This window comes from Magnolia sinica, chromosome 3 (assembly GCF_029962835.1).
Source record: "Magnolia sinica isolate HGM2019 chromosome 3, MsV1, whole genome shotgun sequence".
Lineage (NCBI taxonomy): Eukaryota > Viridiplantae > Streptophyta > Magnoliopsida > Magnoliales > Magnoliaceae > Magnolia > Magnolia sinica.
This window is the reverse complement of record NC_080575.1, coordinates 90,100,066-90,117,537: the sequence shown is the minus strand read 5'-3', so window position 1 is coordinate 90,117,537 and position 17,472 is coordinate 90,100,066.

Below are 17,472 nucleotides of genomic sequence, written 5' to 3'. Positions count from 1 at the left end.
AACGATTTACTTTTAGCTACGAAACTTTTCGTAGCTAAATATCGTAGATGAGATTTTTAGCGATGAAAATTTTCGTCGCCAAAGGCTACAAACAATTTCTCATATCAATCGAATCGATTACTTTTAGCTACGAAACTTTTCGTAGCTAAAAATCATGGAATAGACTTTTAGGGACGAAACTTTCGTCGCCAAAAGCTACAAACAATTTTTGAAGTCGCTCGAATGGATTACTTTTTGCTATGAAACTTTTCGTAGCTAAAATTTGTGAATGAGATTTTTAGCAACAAAAAGTTTCGTTGCCAAAGGCTGCAAACAATTTTTCAAAAAATTGAATGGATTACTTTTAGCTACGCAACTATTCGTATCTAAAAATCATGGAATAGACTTTTAGCGACGAAAACCTTCGTCGCTAAAAGCTGCAACAAGGATCGCAACAGTTAAGATTACTTTTAGCTACGAAACGTTTCGTAGCTAAAAAACCTGGATGTGACTTTTAACGACGAAAATTTTCGTCGCTAAAGGCTGCAACAATTTTAACAACGTGGATAAGACTTTTAGCGAGGAAAATATTCGTCGCTAAAGACTTTTACCTACGAAATATTTCGTAGGTAAAAGTCTCTCTCTTTTTTTTTATAAACACCTGTTAGAATATAATTCATCATATTCTTCCTGATATACACCTGTTATATAATATATTTCATCATATTCACATTCACATCCATCTAAACCCAAACTATGTAAATTCATCCAAACATAAACTACATTCATCCAAACATAAACTGCATCCATCCAAACACAAACAATCTTATGGAAAAAAACAAATGAAAAGAGAGAGAACATATGAGAGGTGATCCAGACAAATGAAAAGAAATCAGGTTTAGGTTATAGGTTATAGGTTATAGCTTTAGGGAATTGAGAATATGTTAAGGTTTAGGTTTAAAAAATCAGGTTCTGGTTCAGGTTCAGCATCGGGTTTAGGTTTGGGTTTTCAAGTTTAGGTTTAAGTTTAGGTTAGGGAGTTGAGATTAGGATTAGGTGTAGGTTTAGGTTTAAGGATTTGAGATTACATTTAGGTTTTAGGTTTAGGTTATATGTTTAGGTTTAGGTTATAAGTATAGGTTATAGGTTTAGGTTTAAGTTAGGTTATAGGTTAAGGTTTAGGGAATTGAGAATAGGTTAAGGTTTAGGTTTAAGTTAGGTTATAGGTTAAATTTTAGGGAATTGAGAATACGTTAAGGTTTAGGTTTAGGAAATCGGGTTCAGGTTCGGGTTCGGATTTAAGTTTGGGGTTTCAAGTTTAGGTTTAGGTTAAGGAGTTGAGATTAGGATTAGGTGTAGGTGTAGGTGTAGGTGTAGGTTTAGGAATTTGAGAATACATTTAGGTTATAGGTTTAGGTTTAGGTTACAAGTGTCGGTTATAGGTTTAGGTTATAAGTGTCGGTTATAGGTTATAGCTTTAGGGATTTGAGAATAGGTTAAGGTCTAGGTTTAGGAAATCGGGTTCGGGTTCAGGATCGGGTTTAGGTTTGGGTTTTCAAGTTTAGGTTTAGGTTTAGGTTAGGGAGTTGAGATTAGGATTAGGTATAAGTTTAGGTTTGGGGATTTAAGAATACATTTAGGTTTAGGTTTAGGTTTAGGTTTAGGTTTAGGTTTTAAGTTTAGGTTAAGGTTATAGGTTTAGGTTAGGTTTAGGTTATAGGTTATAGGTTATAGCTTTAGGGAATTGAGAATAGGTTAAGGTTTAGGTTTAGTTTTAGGAAATCGAGTTCGGGATTGGGTTTATGTTTGGGTTTTCAAGTCTAGGTTTATGTTTAGGTTAGGGAGTTGAGATTAGGATTAGGATTAGGTGTAGGTTTAGGTTTAGGGATTTGAGAATACATTTAGGTTTTAGGTTTAGGTTTTGGTTTAGGTTATAGGTTTATGTTTTGGTTTTAGGTTTAGGTTAAGGTTATAAGTTTAGGTTATTGGGTTATAGGTTATAGGTTAAGGTTTAGGTTAAGGTTATATGTTTTGGTTTAGGTTTAGGTTTTAGGTTTAGGTTAAGGTTATAGGTTTAGGTTAGGTTTAGGTTTAGGTTATAGGTTATAGGTTGTAGGTTTAGGGAATTGAGAATAGGTTAAGGTTTAGGTTTAGGAAATTGGGTTCGGGTTCGGGTTTAGGTTTGGATTTTGAAATTTATATTTAGGCTAAGGAGTTGAGATTAGGATTGGGTGTAGGTTTAGGTTTAACGATTTGAGAATACATTTAGGTTTTAGGTTTAGGTTTAGGTTTTAGTTTATAGGTTTAGGTTTAGGTTTAGGTTTTAGGTTTAGGTTAAGGTTAAGGTTAGGTTATAGGTTATAAGTTTAGGTTATAGGTTTAGGTTTAGGTTATAGGTTTTGGTTATAGGTTATAGGTTATAGCTTTAGGGATTTGAGAATACATTTAGGTTTAGGGATTTGAGAATACATTTAGGTTTTAGGTTGTAAGTGTAGGTTATAGGTTTAGGTTTAAGTTAGGTTATAGGTTAAGGTTTAGGGAATTGAGAATAGGTTAAGGTTTAGGTTTAGGGATTTGAGAATACATTTAGGTTTTAGGTTTAGGTTTAGGTTTTAGGCTTAGGTTTAGGTATAGGTTATAGGTTATAGGTTATAGCTTTAGGGAATTGAGAATAGGTTAAGGTTTAGGTTTAGGTTTAGGTTATAGGTTTTGGTTTTGGTTTAAGTTTAGGTTATAGGTTATAGGTTTTAGTTTAGTTTAAGGTTATAGGTTTTGGTTTAGGTTTAAGTCTAAGTTTTAGGTTTAGGTTAAGGTTATAGGTTTAAGTTATATGTTTTGGTTTAGGTTATAGGTTTTGGTTTAGGTTAAGGTTATAGGTTTAAGTTATAGGTTTAGGTTAGGTTTAGGTTTAGGTTATAGGTTGTAGCTTTAGGGAATTGAGAATAGGTTAAGGTTTAGGTTTAGGACATCGGGTTGGGGTTCGGGATCGGGTTTAGGTTTGGGTTTTCAAGTTTAGGTTTAGGTTTAGGTTAGGGAGTTGAGATTATGATTAGGTGTAGGTTTACGTTTAGGGATTTGAGAATACATTTAGGTTTTAGGTTTTGGTTTAGGTTTTAGTTTATAGGTTTAGGTTTAGGTTTTAGGTTTAGGTTAAGGTTAGGTTTGAGGTTATAAGTTTAGGTTACAGGTTATAGGTTATAGGTTAAGGTTTAGGTTATAGGTTTTGGTTTAGGTTACGGTTATAGGTTTTGCTTTAGGTTTAGGTTTAGGTTTTAGGTTTAAGTTAAGGTTATAGGTTTAGGTTAGGTTTAAGTTTAGGTTTAGGTTATAGGTTATAGCTTTAGGGAATTGAGAATAGGTCAAGGTTTAGGTTTAGGAAATCAGGTTCGGGTTCGGGATCGGGTTTAGGTTTGGATTTTCAAGTTTAAGTTTAGGTTAGGGAGTTGAGATTAGGATTAAAAGTAGGTTTAAGTTTAGAGATTTGAGAATACATTTAGGTTTTAGGTTTTAGTTTATAGGTTTAGGTTATAGGTTTAGGTTTAGGTTTAGGTTTTAGGTTTTAGGTTTAGGTTAAGGTTTAGGTTTAGGTTTAGGTTTTAGGTTATAGGTTTAGGTTATAGGTTAAGGTTTAGGTTTAGGTTATAGGTTAACATTTAGGTTATAGGTTTTGGTTAAGGTTTATGTTTAGGTTATAGGTTACAAGTTATAGCTTTAGGGAATTGAGAATAGGTTTAGGAAATTGAGAATAGGTTAAGGTTTAGGTTTAGGAAATTGGGTTCGGGTTCAGGATCGGATCTAGGTTTGGGTTTCAAGTTTAGGTTTAGGTTTAGGTTAGGGAGTTGAGATTAGGATTAGGTGTAGGTTTAGGTTTAGGGATTTGAGAATACATTTAGGTTTTATGTTTAGGTTTAGGTCTAGGTTTTAGTTTATAGGTTTAGGTTATAGGTTTTGGTTTAGGTTAAGGTTATAGGTTTTGGTTTAGGTTTAGGTTTAGGTTTTAGGTTTAGGTTAAGGTTAAGGTTAAGGTTATAGATTTAGGTTATAAGTTTTCGTTAGGTTTAGGTTTAGGTTATAGGTTATGGTTATAGGCTATATAGCTTTAAGGAATTGAGAATAAGTTAAGGTTTAGGTTTAGGAAACCAGGTTCGGGTTCGGGATCGGGTTTAGGTTTGGGTTTTCAAGTTTAAGTATAGGTTAAGTAGTTGAGATTAGGATTAGGTGTAGGTTTAGGTTTAGAGATTTGAGAATACATTTAGGTTTTAGGTTATAAGTGTAGGTTATAGGTTTAGGTTTAAGTTAGGTTATAGGTTAAGGTTTAGGGAATTGAGAATACATTTAGGTTTTAGGTTATAAGTGTAGGTTATAGGTTTAGGTTTAAGTTAGGTTATAGGTTAAGGTTTAGGGAATTGAGAATAGGTTAAGGTTTCGGTTTAGGAAATTGGGTTTGAGTTTAGGTTTGGGTTTTCAAATTTATGTTTAGGCTAAGGAGTTGAGATTAGGATGAGGTGTAGGTTTAGGTTTAGAGATTTGAGAATAGATTTAGGTTTTAGGTTTAGCTTTTAGTTTATAGGTTTAGTTTATAGGTTTAGGTTTAGGTTAATGTTAGGTTATAGGTTTAGGTTATAGGTTATATGTTATAAGTTAAGGTTTAGGTTATAGGTTTAGGTTATAGGTCATAGCTTTAGGGAATTGAGAATAGGTCAAGGTTTAGGTTTAGAAAATCGGGTTCAGGTTCGGGATCGGGTTTAGGTTTGGGTTTTCAAGTTTAGGTTTAGGTTTAGGCTAGGGAATTGAGATTAGGATTAGGTGTAGATTTAAGTTTAGGGATTTCAGAACACATTTGGGTTTTAGGTTTAGGTTATAGGATATAAGTTTAGGTTAAGGTTTAGCTCATAGGTTTTGGTTTAGATTTAGGTTTGGGAAATCGGGTTCGGGTTCGGGATCGGGTTTAGGTTTGGGTTTTCAAGTTTAGGTTTAGGTTTAGGTTAGGGACTTGAGAATACATTTAGGTTTTAGGTTATAGCTTTAGGGAATTGAGAATAGGTTAAGGTTAAGGTTATAAGTCTAGGTTTAGGTTATAGGTTAAGGTTAAGGTTTAAGTTATAGGTATAGGTTTAGGTTATAGGTTAAGGTTTAGGTTTAGGAAATTGGGTTCGGATTCGGGATCGGGTTTAGGTTTGGGTTATAGGTATAGGTATTGGGATTTGAGAATAGGTTTAGGTTATGGTTATGAGTCTAGGTTTAGGTTATAGGTTAAGGTTTAGGTTTAGGAAATCGGGTTTGAGTTCGGCATCGGGTTTAGGTTTGGGTTATAGGTATAGGTTTTGGGATTTGAGAGTAGGTTTAGGTTAAGGTTGTAAGTATAGGCTATAGGTAAAGGTTAAGGTTTAGGTTTCGGCTATAAGTATAGGTTTTGGGATTTGAGAATAGGTTTAGGTTAAGGTTATGAGTCTAGATTTAAGTTATAGGTTAAGGTTTAGGTTTAGGTTATAGGTTAAGGTTTAGGTTTAGAAAATTGGGTTAGGATTCGGGATCGGGTTTAGGTTTGGGTTATAGGTATCGGTTTTGGAATTTGAGAATAGGTTTAGGTTAAGGTTGTAAGTATAAGTTATAGGTTAAGGTTAATGTTTAGGTTTCGGCTATAAGTATAAGTTTTGGAATTTGAGAATAGGTTTAGGTTAAGGTTATAAGTCTAGGTTTAGGTTATAAGTTAAGGTTTAGGTTTAAGTTATAGGTATAGGTTTTGGTTATAGGTTAAGGTTTAGGTTTAGGAAATCGGGTTCGAGTTCGGGTTCGGGATCGGGTTTAGGTTTGGGTTATAGGTATAGGTTTTGGGATTTGAGAATAGGTTTAAGTTAAGGTTACGAGTCTAGGTTTAAGTTATAGGTTAAGGTTTAGGTTTAAGCTATAAGTATAGGTATAAGTTATAGGTTAAGGTTTAAGTTTAGGAAATCGGGTTCGGGTTCGGGATCAGGTTTAGGTTTGGGTTATAGGCATAGGTTTTGGGATTTGAGAATAGGTTTATGTTAAGGTTGTAAGTATAAGTTATAGGTTAAGGTTAAGGATTAGGTTTTGGCTATAAGTATAGATTTTGGGATTTGAGAATAGGTTTAGGTTAATGTTATAAGTCTAGGTTTAGGTTATAGGTATAGGTTTAGGTTATACGTTAAGGTTTAGGTTTAGGAAATCGGGTTCGGGATCAGGTTTAGGTTTGGGTTATAGGCATAGGTTTTGGGATTTGAGAATAGGTTTAGGTTAAGGTTGTAAATATAGATTATAAGTTAAGGTTAATGTTTAGGTTTCGGCTATAAGTATAGGTTTTGGGATTTGAGAATAGGTTTAGGTTAAGGTTATAAGTCTAGGTTTAGGTTATAGGTTAAGGTTTAGGTTTAGGTTATAGGTATAGGTTTAGGTTATAGGTTAAGGTTTAGGTTTAGGTTATAGGTGTAGGTTTAGGTTTAGAAAATCAGGTTCGGGTTCGGGATCGGGTTTAGGTTTGGGTTATAGGTATAGGTATTGGGATTTGAGAATAGGTTTAGGTTAAGGTTATGAGTCTAGGTTTAGGTTATAGGTTAAGGTTCAGGTTTAGGCTATAGGTATAAGTTTAGGTTATAGGTTAAGGTTTAGTTTTAGGAAATCGGGTTCGGGTTCGGGATAGGGTTTAGGTTTAGGTTATAAGTATAGATTATAGGTTATGAGAATAGGTTTAGGTTAAGGTTATGAGTTTAGGTTTAGGTTATAGGTTTTGTTTTAGGTTTAGGCTATTGGTATAGGTTTAGGTTATAGGTTTAGGGAATGGTTTAGGAAATCGGGTTCAGGTTTGAGATTGGGTTTAAGTTTGGGTTATAGGTATAGGTTTTGGGATTTGAGAATAGGTTTAGGTTAAGGTTGTAAGTATAGGTTATAGGTTAAGGTTAAGGTTTAGGTTTCGACTATAAGTATAGGTTTTAGGATTTGAGAATAGGTTTAGGTTAAGGTTATAAGTTAAGGTTTAGGTTTAGGTTATATGTATAGGTTTAGGTTATAGGTTAAGGTTTAGATTTAGGAAATTGGGTTCAGGTTCAGGATCGGCTTTAGGTTTGGGTTATAGGTATAGGTTTTGGTATTTGAGAATAGTTTTAGGTTAAGGTTCTGAGTCTTGGTTTAGGTTATAGGTTAAGGTTTAGGTTTAGGCTATAGGTATAGGTTTAGGTTATAGGTTAAGGTTTAGGTTTAGGAAACCGGGTTCGGGTTCGGGATCGAGTTTAAGTTTGGGTTATAGGTATGGGTTTTGGGATTTGAGAATAGGTTTAGGTTAAGGTTGTAAGTATAGGTTATAGAGTATAGATTAAGGTTAAGGTTCAGGTTTTGGGTATAAGTATAGGTTTAGGGATTTGAGAATAGGTTTAGGTTATAGGTTTTGTTTTAGGTTTAGGCTATAGGTATAGGTTTAGGTTATAGGTTTAGGGAATGGTTTAGGAAATCGGGTTCGGGTTTGAGATTGGGTTTAGGTTTGGGTTATAGGTATAGGTTTTGGGATTTGAGAATAGGTTTAGGTTAAGGTTGTAAGTATAGGTTATAGGTTAAGGTTAAGGTTTAGGTTTCGGCTATAAGTATAGGTTTTAGGATTTGAGAATAGGTTTAGGTTAAGGTTAAAGTCTAGGTTTAGGTTATAGGTTAAGGTTTAGGTTTAGGTTATATGTATAGGTTTAGGTTATAGGTTAAGGTTTAGGTTTAGGAAATCGGGTTCGGGTTCGGGATCGGCTTTAGGTTTGGGTTATAGGTATAGGTTTTGATATTTGAGAATAGGTTTAGGTTAAGGTTATGAGTCTTGGTTTAGGTTATAGGTTAAGGTTTAGGTTTAGGCTATAGGTATAGGTATAGGTTTAGGTTTAGGAAACCGGGTTCGGGTTCGGGATCGAGTTTAAATTTGGGTTATAGGTGTGGGTTTTGGGATTTGAGAATAGGTTTAGGTTAATGTTGTAAGTATAGGTTATAGGTTATAAGTTAAGGTTAAGGTTCAGGTTTTGGCTATATGTATAGGTTTAGGGATTTGAGAATAGGTTTAGGTTTAGGTTAAGGTTATAAGTCTAGGTTTAGGTTATAGGTTAAGGTTTATGTTTAGGTTATAGGTATAGGTTTAGGTTATACGTTAAGGTTTAGGTTTTGAAAATTGGGTTAGGGTTCGGGATCGGGTTTAGGTTTGGGTTATAGGTATAGGTTTTGGGATTTGAGAATAGGTTTAGGTTAAGGTTATGAGTCTAGGTTTAGGTTATAAGTTAAGGTTTAGGTTTAGGCTATAGGTATAGGTTTAGGTTATAGGTTAAGGTTTAGGTTTAGGAAATCGGGTTCGGGTTCAGGATCGGGTTTAGGTTTGGGTTATAGGTATGGGTTTTAGGATTTGAGAATAGGTTTAGGTTAAGGTTGTTAGTATATAATATAGGTTAAGCTTAAGGTTTAGGTTTCGGCTATAAGTATAGGTTTTGGGATTTGAGAATAGGTTTAGGTTAAGATTATGAGTCTAGGTTTAGGTTATAGGTTAAGGTTTAGGTTTAGGCTATAGGTATAGGTTTAGGTTATAGGTTAAGGTTTAAGTTTAGGAAATCGGGTTCGGTTTCGGGATCGGGTTTAGGTTTGGGTTATAGGTATAGGTTTTGGGATTTGAGAATAGGTTTAGGTTAAGGTTGTAAGTATAGGTTATAGGTTAAGGTTAAGGTTTATGTTTCAGCTATAAGTATAGGTTTTAGGATTTGAGAATAGGTTTAGGTTAAGGTTATAAGTCTAGGTTTAGGTTATAGGTTAAGGTTTAGGTTTAGGTTATAGGTTAGGGTTTAGGTTTAGGAAATCGGGTTAGGGTTCGGGATTAGGTTTACGTTTGGGTTATAGTTATAGGTATTGGGATTTAAGAATAGGTTTAGGTTAAGGTTATGAGTCTAGGTTAAGGTTATAGGTTAAGGTTCAGGTTTAGGCTATAGGTATAGGTTTTGGGATTTGAGAATAAGTTTAGGTTAAGGTTATGAGTCTAGGTTTAGGTTTAGGCCATAGGTATAGATTTAGGTTATAGGTATAGGTTTTGGGATTTGAGAATACATTTAGGTTTTAGGTTTTAGGTTAAGGTTATATGTTTAGGTTAAGGTTTAGGTTTAAGTTGAGGTTGAGGTTTATATGTTTAGGTTTAGGTTTAGGTTTTAGGTTTTAGGTTAAGGTTATATGTTTAGGTTATAGGTTATGGTTTTAGGTCATAGGTTTTGGTTTAGGTTAAGGTTATAGGTATAGGTTAAGGTTTAGGTTTAGGTTTAGGTTTAGGTTATAAGATATATGTTTAGGGAATTGAGAATAGGTTAAGGTTTAGGTTTAGGAAATCAGGTTTGGGTTCGGGATCGATTTTATGTTTGGGTTTTCAAGTTTAGGTATAGGTTTAGGTTAGGGAGTTAAGATTTGGATTAGGTGTATGTTTAGGTTTAGGGATTTGAGAATACATTTAGGTTTTAGGTTTAAGTTTAGGTTTTAGGTTTTAGGTTAAGGTTTAGGTTTAGGTTAAGGTTGAGGTTTAGGTTATAGGTTAAGGTTTTAAGGCATAGGTTTTGGTTTAGGTTAAGGGTATGGTCCCTGCAAATACAGATATAAACACGGTCATCCGGCGCAAATGGCCAGGCCCTTCTAATGCTGTCCATAAAAAATGGACAGCTTCATCATGGTCGGTTCCCTCTTTCCAGGGAACCCCGCTCTTCCGAATAGCTCCGACGCACATCCGGGTCTGCTCCATTAATTTCGATCAAATACATAAACATGGCCTGTCCAAATGGCCAGGCCCCTCCAATGCTGTCCATAGAAAATGGACAGCTTTATCATAGTCATAACAGCGGTTCCCACCTTCCAGGGACCCCCGCTCATTCGGATAGCTCCGACGCACATCTGGGTCTGCTCCATTAATTTTGAGCAAATACATAAACACGGCCTGTCCAAATGGCCAAGCCACTCCAATGGTTTAGGCTTTCCTTACCTTCCATTATATGCTTTCAAGGTGCAGATGGCCATTGAAACACACATACATCTTGGGAATCGCTTTTCAAAACCGCAGACTGTTTTGTTTTGAAACTCGTTCATCTCACCTGAAAACCTGTCACATAATGAATAACTGTAACCACAATGATAACTATTGTGAATGCACTATAATGAACGAATTATTATTATTATTATAGATAACTGTAATTACAACATGGATGTTGGAGTCACTTATGAATGGGTAGAATGGCATATAAAGATTATAATCGACCTTAGAAATATAAATGCCATTATAGATAACTGTAATTATAACATGGATGTTGTGTGTGTCTATTTCATATGCACCTCAACATATATGTCTGTGTGCATGTGCAGGTGTGTGTGTCCATATATATATATATATATATATATATATTGTATTAGAGAAGGGAAGGGATTATTTAAATCATTAACAAAAGAAATATATGAATATTAAAAGATGTTGACTTCTTCATAAAATGCTTAGGCCTATAAAGAAATGGAACCAATGTCCACACCACCTGATTGATTTGCATATAAAACAACCATATTACAACGAACTATTTCAATCTCAATCCAAACCATCCATGGTGGGATGTGGATGATCACATATTTAATAGCGACCCGCGTGGCTTTGAAGTGGATTGAATCAGACCTCTCTAAACACAAAGGCCTTGACATGGTGGGATTCCCTTAAGTAGTGGCACAAAACCATATTTGGAAGTGGTTGGTGAAATACCTATTTGACACACTTCTGAACCCCAAACACTAATCTGTTGCCACGTGGGGGATTGCCAAGAAATACACCATGTTTATCGGAAGCAGGTTGCATGCTAAGGTTCACCATGATTTATGTATTTTATCCACTATGTCCATCCATTTCAATAGATAATTTTAGGGCTTGAGCTCAAAAATGAAGCATATCAAACGCTCAAATGGACTACACCATAGGAAAAAGTGTGAATTGAACATCTACTATAGAGAATTTCTTAAGGGCCATAGAAGTTTTGGATCAAGCTTATTTTAATGTTTCCCCTTTGCCCATGCCCATATGATCTTATGAATAGGTTGCATGACAAATAAACATCACCAGGGAGCCTAGCAAGGTTTCAACAATGGAAAACCCATTAATTAATTACCATGTTACTAGAACAAAATTTTCAAGCTCAGGTGCATGTGGATGATCAATCTCAATCCAAACCATCCATTAGATTCCTTCTTTTTGAAGTGGGCCACCATGAACGTAACACCCTATCTAATGACAGCGATCCCTGATCTAGAGGCATAAAGCACGAGAGCTCAGCTGAAAAACTACAACATGATAAAGAAATCATTCCTAGAAAAACTAACCATTCAACCATATTACATGACTCATTTTCTAGAAATGATGATACAAAGTCATGGGACCTTTCTTACAGTTCCCTATGTAAGGTGAGAACAATATAAAATAGAACACACAACACTAATGGTTCAGTTTTATCATGATATGCCACTCCTGTTCATTGAAGGAAACAATAAAAAAAAAAAATTAAAAAAAAAATGCTGCTCCTATTGGCAAGCTAGTTGTCTCATGACTCTCAACAAGGTTGAAGATCCATTTTTGCTCTCAAGGCCATTCAAGAAATGCATTGATTTGTCCCTAGGGATGAGGAGACCCATCAATACCATCCTATGGAGGTTAAACTCCAAAACCCTCAGACCTCTAGATGTTTAAACAAATTTAAATCAGCTAAAATAACCTGCAATTAGATGCCCTACATTGTTACTCCAATCATCATCATGTCCTTGTCCCAACTATTTGGAGTCACCTTTACAAATCATGTATTGCCAATCATTCCTATCTAAGGCCCTCTCCTTGAAAAGTGAATCCACCCACAAAGATATATTTTAATGAAGAAAAGATAATATGGAATACAAATATAAGTACTTAGAAACATGGGCTACACCCCCAAGTTAGTTTCTGCACCATTTAAAAATGGGAGTGGCTCTTCTTCAACTGCATGCATGGCATAGTTGTATGGCAATCCGAACTGTCCAAATTGCTGACCCAAGTACTAAAGGAGCATAACCAACAAATTGCACTGAGAAGATACTATACAGATTGTATGGTGTGCGCTTTTCTCTTTAGCCAATGAAACAAGCCATGCAAAAGATTCATTAGCTCCACATACATGGATTGAAAATTGTTGGGCTCATCAAGGCAAAAAATTGCAGAATTTAGAGATTATGGATTGAAAAATGCTATATGTCCAAGTTTAAGAAAAAAGCCATCCATCCAAAATTGCAGAATTTAGATATTATGTGGGGGATGTTTTAAGGCCTGTTTGGATTAGTGGAATCTCGTTTTCTACTTTAGAAAGAAATTATTTTCCTCGAACACGGCTTCTCTTGCTATTTGCAGAAACAAAATCAGCAGTGGAACTCTCCATTTCAACCGTCATCCTCAAAAATTGGTGATTTCCGTTTGTTGAAAAAAAAAAAAAAACAGAACTGAAGATATGGATTTTTAAATCTTTTTCGAGATGGGGTTCTCATTTTTCGATCATTGAGCTATTAACATTAGCATGAAAAATATGAAATGCTAAAATAAATAGGTTATTTAGAATTCTTTTTTGTAAAATTCTTTTTCCACACAAATTTTATCTGATATGACAATTTCCTATTCAAATATATAGAAATGAGTTGGAATAAACCCACATAAGTCATTTCCACTCGATAAAATTGAGTTATTTCAATTCAATCAATTGGGTTTCCAAACACATCGGCAATGAGTCACAAACGTGCAAAATTTTGTTTCTTTTTAACAAATTCAAGCAATTTCATGGACATGTAACAATTGTTGTAGGAGGAACGAAGCATGCCCACTAAAATAAACAACCAAATTACACTAATCTCAACATTCGATTTCAATTTATTTTTTTAAAGTATAAATCGTGAAAAAAAAAAAAACAGAAACTCCTAAATCCAAACATCCGAAATTTGGAAATAAACAACAAAAAATTGATTGAAAATCGTTTCTACATAAACTAACCTTTCCTTAAAGAGATTGTTTAGTGCTACGCCTGTGACTTTTGCAACAAGTAGCAGAGAGGGCTCTACTTTCAGATCCATCAGCGGAAAGGGGTTTTTTATTTTTCGTGAGTGGGAGTGAGAGAGGGTTTTTGGGTCTTTTAGCAGAGAGAGGTTTTAGATCTTTCGCCATCGGAGAGAGAGAGAGAGAGAGAGAGAGAGAGGGTGCGAGAGAGAGAGAGAGAGAGAGAGAGAGAGAGAGAGGGTCGGGCGGGCGGGCGAGCGGCAGGTAGAGAGAGAGGAAGGGGAAAGGGGGCTAGGGTTGGGTGGGGTCGGGTGGGGTTAGGAAAGGGTTCTGTACGGTCGAGCTCATGGGAACTTCCCACGTGGTCGAGCTGTGTGGCCCCACTGTGATGCGTGTCGATCATCAACACCGCACATTTGATGGGCCCCCTTTAATTTATGGGATATCCCAAAAATCAGCCATATACGGAACTTAGGTGGGCCATACCATCTAAAATCATGTGAAGAAATGCCTAAAACATATAAAATCACTTGGTGGGGCCCACTTGAAATTTTGATGCATATGAAACTTGGTCTGACTACTCATCCAAGTGGGACACATATAACGGATGGGTTGGATTTGTGAACCACATCTTGTTGAGCCCAACAAATGATCATGAATATTTTAATGGAGGGTAACCCCTCTCAACTTTTGTACATGGTGTGGCCCAAAAAAGTCACGGATTGACTTGATTTTTAAGCCCCAGGCCCAACATAGAATGGTGCATTTGACTGATTAGGTAAATGTTCGACACCCATCACGGTAACACAGTAGTAGGTGTTACCCCTGTCGTGGGCCCACCTTGATGATGTGTTATATATCCACTTTGCCCAACCATTTTTCCATCGGGATCTTAGACCCACCATGTTTGTGTTGCTGAGTTTTTCACTAAAGAAGTTTATTCATAATGTTTAAATTGAGTTATTTCTCCATATTATAGATATTTTGAATTTGTAAGCCCACTTTTATAGCCCACTTGATGATTGGTTTAGCTTAACAAATATCTCAAATATTCATCTTGATGGGCTTAACAAAATAACATAAATTGAGTTATTACTTTATACCTGTAAGTAACTTTCACTTGTAAGTGACTTACGGGTAAGTCACTTGCAACTTAAAAGAACTTACAGGCATCTAAACAGGCCCACCAATATTTATATACCTCTCATTTTTGGAATAAATCCCTTATTTCATGTATTTTTTTAGTTTTGGATAGGTTGGATTTCAAATAAACATTGCGATGGGCCTTAAGATAGTTTCAACGGTGGTAATCACTCTCCCCACTGTTTTCTGTGGTGGGGTCCACTATATAGTTTTTATCTGCCTCATTCTTTGGCTCATGACTTAAAATGATATCTCAAAATGGATGGACGGTGTGGATATAAAAATACATTGTAGTGTTTCCACACCATAGGAAACAATGGACCACACCATAGGAAATAATGGACTTGAACTTATACCATTGAAAATTTCTTAGGGCCACGTAAGTTTTAGATCAAGCTTAAATTTTTGTCGGCCATGTTGGCCATCCATTTTTCCAGCTTATTTACAGAATTGAGACCAAAATTGAAGCAAATCCAGAGCTCAAGTGGATCATACCACATGAAATAGTGGGAATATAATGATTACATTTGCACTGATGGAAATTAGCATTATTATTGGATAATGATTATATGTCTAGAAATACTATGGTTTCCCAAACATTTTCATTTCATGTTTAAGATCAGAATTGAAAACACCGCATCACCGAGTTTGGTGAGGGACACAATTTGAGGTACCACCATAGACATGTATGGTTCATCTCAGGTGCTGGGCCAGGGCCCAACTCTCTTCAGCATAAACAAGCATCTTTTTCTTTGAAGAATTGAAGTTAGTAAATTTTGTGGGCCCTATCATGATGTGTGTCGAACATCAATACCATGGATTTGATGTGTCCCCTTTAGGTTATGAGATATCTCAAAAATCATCAGTAAATGAAACTCAAGTGGGCCATACCATTTAAAACTATGTGAAGACATCCTAAAAAATATAAAAGCACTTGATGGGGCCCACATGAGTTTTGGATGCGACTGAAACTTGGTCTGACCCCTCATCCAAGTGGGACACACATAATGAGTGGGTTGGATATGTGAATCACATTTAGGCAAGCCCAATATAATGAGTTGGAACTAATGCTTAAGTTGACCATAAAAGTGGGGATTGAACGCTCACCATTAAAAACTTGCTGGGACCTGTAGAAGTTTCTGATCAAGTTGATATTAGTGTTTTCATTTCATCTGGGTCTACATGACCTCATGAATAGGTTGGTGTGTTGAAAAAACCATCATGGTGGCCCTTCCAAAGGTCTTAACTGTGTGCATCATTATCACTAATGCTTCCTTTGGTGTGGCTTACTGGAGCCGTGGACCTGCCTCAATTTTTGCATACTACTGTATATAGATGTAATAAAATGGATATCATTTTTTACATATCATTTGATGACTTGATCCCCTGCCACCAGCCATTAGCTGGTGGTCGGTGCTCTGTGGGCCCCACCATTACAAGAAACAGTGTTGAATGAACATTACAAGAAAAAATGAGGTATAACTCAATCTCAAGTGGACCACATTACAAGAAAAAGTGTAGAATGAACATTGACCATAAAAACACATTTTTGGAACTATAAAAGTTTTGGATTGATATTTATTTTTTCCCTTCATCCGGGTCTTCATGACCTAATCAACAGAGTGGATGTCAAATAAACAGTACATTGGGCCTTAGGTGGATTTTAATGGTGGATATCTAATCATTATTGTTTTCCTGTGGTGTGGTCCACCTAAGATTTATATCCCTATCATTTTTTATAACCATCCGTAAAATGATATGAAAAAATGGATGAACGGAATGGATGAAACACATACATCATGGTGGGCCCACAGAGCACCGACCATCAGCCACGTGGCGGGTGAGTAGCCAATCCGTCTCGGACGCAGCTAGGTTCAAATCTCGAGAGTAGTTTTTAGAGTAAATGGTTGTTAGTATATTCCCATGTATTTATGGTGATTCTCGAGTTGCCCAAAATGTTTGTATAGTATAGTATATAAAAGGAACAAAAAGCATCTTAATACAAAACTTCTTTCACCTCCATCATATAGTATGACCTACATGAGTTTTGGATCTACTTGGTTTTTAGAATTCTAACCTATAATGCTCTTTTAAAAGAGAAAGGCCTTTACTATTAGTGGAGGTAGGAAAATAAATATAATTTATTATTCTATAAAGAAACACTTCATCAACAATGGATAGTTAATTTAGCAATTATTTTTTCTTTTCCAAACATATAAAAGTAAGAATTCTTTTAATTTGCAATATGCGCAATTTATTATTCTTTTTTAATTGCAATATGCTTTTTATTTTGATGCTTAAAATCCTAACCACTCAAATAGTGGGACCCACTGTAGATATGTTAGAATCCAAAACATAGCATGCTGTGCAAGTTAGGGTTGTAAATGGCCCCCGCCAGGGTTGTTTTTCCATTTAAACCTTCCCGGATGAACTTTGGGACCCGATTAGGTGTCCGAACCCACCCAAGACAGTGCTGTTCTTACCACGGGCCCACCTTGATGTCTGTATTCTGTATCCACGCCGTCCATCCATTTTCCCAGATAATTTTAGGACGTCGTCCAAGAAATGAAGTAGATCCAATTATCAGGTTGACCATTCCATAGGAATCAGTGGTGAAACTTAAACATGGCTGATATGCGGCATTTACAAATACTTACGAAGTGCATACATGGCTTGAAACTTTAACAAAATGAAAAAGTAATTGACACCAAACCGTCTGAATTATGGTTCCGTGATTAAGATGTATCATGAATCAAAAGTTAAACGTATTTGATCATATGGATGTCTGATGGCTTGGATCATATTGGACGGTTAAGATTGAAAGGCATCCAATGGTCCTATATATTTCAAAAACAAGTTTCCACATATCAAAGGTTAGGATTATTCAACTAGATTGGCTTAGATAGTCAGTTTAATTTGAGTTAATGTGTGCCACGTCTACAATTTTCAAGTGCCTGTGTATCAAGCATTGCACTCTGTCACAGTATCAAACTATCAAGCTTCAACGGTGCTCACTGAATGATCACTGTTTCCTCTCGTGTGTCCCACTTGAGTTCTAGATACACCTAATTTTTTATCGCAGGTCCTTAAATGATCTCGAAAAATGGATGGACAGAGTGGATTTATCAAAAACATTTCTGTGGGCCCCACCCCGCATCCTTGCGCAGGAACTTCCTGTGAAAGAAATCCGCGTCCATCCCTCTCCGCCCAATTCATGCCCAAAATTTGAGCGCGCGCCCAAAATACCCAAAACCTATCTCTCCCTTTCTCCGTTCCCTGATTCCCTCTCTCACGCATCCGATCTCTGCTCCCTA